Source organism: Cucurbita pepo, unplaced genomic scaffold (assembly GCF_002806865.2).
Source record: "Cucurbita pepo subsp. pepo cultivar mu-cu-16 unplaced genomic scaffold, ASM280686v2 Cp4.1_scaffold002334, whole genome shotgun sequence".
Taxonomy (NCBI): Eukaryota; Viridiplantae; Streptophyta; class Magnoliopsida; order Cucurbitales; family Cucurbitaceae; genus Cucurbita; species Cucurbita pepo.
Window position 1 is genome coordinate 1 of NW_019648414.1, and position 3,095 is coordinate 3,095.

A 3,095-nucleotide genomic window follows, 5' to 3' on the forward strand; every position below is an offset into this window, starting at 1 on the left:
TTGGTTAGAGCACCCGTTTAGTAAGCGGGAGGTCTTGAGTTAAACTCTCAACAAAGAGCATTATTGCCCAACTAGTTGTTTAGGTCTAGAATGATAAATTGAATAGAGAATATGAACAACTATACTTGAGCGAAGCAATAAAACATAAAAAAATGCTATTTTAAGTGCAAGATAACACGTTATTTTAGTCTTCGAGACGTAGTTTGTTGAAGTGGCTCTTGTAGCTTAGTTGGTTAGAGCATTAGTTTTGTAAGCGAGAGGTCTTGAGTTCAACTCTCAACAAGAGCATAAATTCATTTGTTCTCTTCACCTAGATTTCTTTTTTTTTTCTTTTTTTTTTGGGTTCTTGGATAATTAAGATCTAAATATCTTATTTTTGAACAACGTTGTTGGATTGAATTCTAAAAGTTTCTTAACATTGGGTCATTGTGGTATAGAGACTAAAAAGAAAGATGATTCTAGTTTTTTAGAAGAACAATGTTTTGTATACAAAAGGTACATATAGAGAAACTTGGAAGTAAAAGAATTTTCTTTCTAAGGGGAGCACTCAAACTAAGTGTATCTACCTTTTCGATTGAATTCTTGCAGAAAATTAAAATGCTTATTATAAAGCAAGTTTGAATAATTAATTTCAACTCGTGCCAATATCTAACTCATGGAAAAAAATAAGACCAATGGGCTGCATAGGAAGCGGCACTCCCATTTCACTTTTACATCCATGCATGACCTAAAGATAAAAGGGAAGACCTCGACAAGATTAAAACCACGGAATGAAAATAATTTTAAGTTTGCATTACAAGGAAATCAATTGAATTCGAGGACGAATCCTCTTGAAGAATGGGAGAATGAACGAATAAGGTGTCTTAATTATGCCACAAAAACTTCTTGGTGGATAATAAGATTGTAGGGTACGTGTTTAAATTTAGAGATGTTTTATAGTATTTTTTTCACTTTAGAATATTATATTAAAATTTTAAGTTAAAATTAATTAATGGACGTTATGGTATTGATGGACAAGACATTTACAACATTTCAATAGACTATATATTACTTTAAAGGTTTATTTTCAAGGTTATAAATAGTCAGTCATGTTATTAGTATGGTACAAAGATTTTGGATATTAGAATGAAAGTTGAATAGTATGCTTCTTTACCCATGAACTTGTTCTTTTGCATTTCTTGTGTTTAGATTTACGTGCTAGAGTTATGCAAGTAGTCTTGACTGAGTTATTCTGTGAAGCGATTCGAATCATGAGTTTATAAATGAGTTTTTTTTTTCTTTTCTTTTTACTCTTTATCTTGATAATTGAGGTAGTCGGTTCAAAAACTTTCTCTTGGATTGATTGCTTATCGTTTTGTGGTTTCTTGGATAATTTAGATCTAAACATCTTGTTCTTCAAGAGTAATATTAGATCGAATTTCAAGAGTTTCATAACATATCTATTTCGTAATACAATTTTATTTGATTTGGGTTTATATTTTAAAGACAAATTAGTATTTTGCCTATTTTTCTCATTCATATAAATATGTCTTTTGGTTTGTATTTTATGATACACTAGCTTGGGTGTTTATTCGTTTGGTGATTTAAGAATTGGTATGTTTTTTGTTTCAAGTAGCTCTTGTAACTCAGTTGGTTAGAGCACTCGTTTAGAGCATTATTGCCATTTAGTACGTATTCTCCATGATTGTGAGCTAGTACATTAAATAGTATAGAGAATATTTCTTTCCGTCAACAAAAGAGGGTCGTTCCCCAAATGTCCATTTACAACATGAACGTTATATGTCGTAGGTACCTGTTTATATGTTGAATTCTTGTAACAACTTGAACCCCAACAAAAGCCACAATTAACTTTATTATAATATAAGATTAAAGCAATTTTCGATCTTGCTTCCACTATTGGTACAACAATTGGTATCATAGTTTTGTGGAGCATTTTGGCACACAACAAGTGGAATCAAAGCGTGGTTGTCGTATTTTGGGAATTCTAAAAGTTTTGACCCCCATCAACCATGAAACGTGCTCACAATCGTGCTTATCTTCTTGAAAATCAGTTTTCAAGAATTGTGTTTTTCTACTTTCATCAAAATTACTTGTTACAAATGGCAGGGTCATCTGATATTAAATCAGAATGTGAATCGAGAATTTTGAGTTCTAATCTTGAAGTAGAAAAATTTGATGGAATCAATAATTTTTGTGTTTGGCAAGGCGAAGTTACTGATTTGCTGGCCATGCAAGACCTTCCTGCTTCTCTCGTAGAGGAGATGCCTGAAAACATGACAGACGCAGAATGAAAACATGACAGACGCATAATTATATATGACTCAAATTTGATCTTGGTTATAACATCTGTGAAGATGGAAAGCTCAAAGATTGGAATTGAGAAGTTTGATCAATCCGATTTTGGTTTCTAGAAGATGCAGATGGAAGATTTTCTGTACCAAAAAGATCTTCATGAATCCCCATTGGGGTGAAACCAAATATCATAACCACAGAACAGTGAAAGCTCAAGGATCGGCAGGCTTAGGGTTAATTTGGTTGACACTGTCCAAAAATGTGGCGTTTAACATTATTAAGGAGAAGACAACGTAAGTTCTATTGAAGGCGCTATTGAATAGGTACAAAAAACCGTTGGGTATGAACAAGGTGTATTTGATGAGGAGATTTTTCAATCTATAAATGTCTAAAGGTAGTTCCAGTTGTGGATCATATAATGTATTTAATATGAGTTTAAGTCAACTAAATTCGATGAAAATTAATTTTTGAAGATGAAATTAAAGAACTGATTTTGATGTACTCTTTACCTGATTTGTGGGATACTATTGTTGTCGCAGTTCCCAAATCTCTGATAAGTTGAAGTTTGATTAAATTTGAGATTTAGTTCTCAGCGAAAGTATTCGAAAACAGAAAATTGGAGATTCTTAAGGTTGATTAAATTTGAGATTTAGTTCTCAGCGAAACTATTCCAAAACAGAAAATTGGAGATTCTTAAGGCAATGCTCTTCCTATTGATCAAACGGGAAAAAGTAAATGAAAGAGCCCAAACAAACAGGGACCATGAAAATCATAGAACCAAGGAAAATCTCCGAACATACCAA

General features: G+C 32.4%; 1 non-coding gene across 1 annotated transcript; it reads left to right on the top strand.

The window, feature by feature from the left end:
• Nucleotides 1-214: 214 nt before the first annotated feature.
• TRNAT-UGU lies at nucleotides 215-288 on the top strand. Its single transcript has one exon. It is a non-coding gene; the product is annotated as a tRNA-Thr (tRNA).
• The last annotated feature ends 2,807 nt before the right edge of the window (nucleotides 289-3,095 follow it).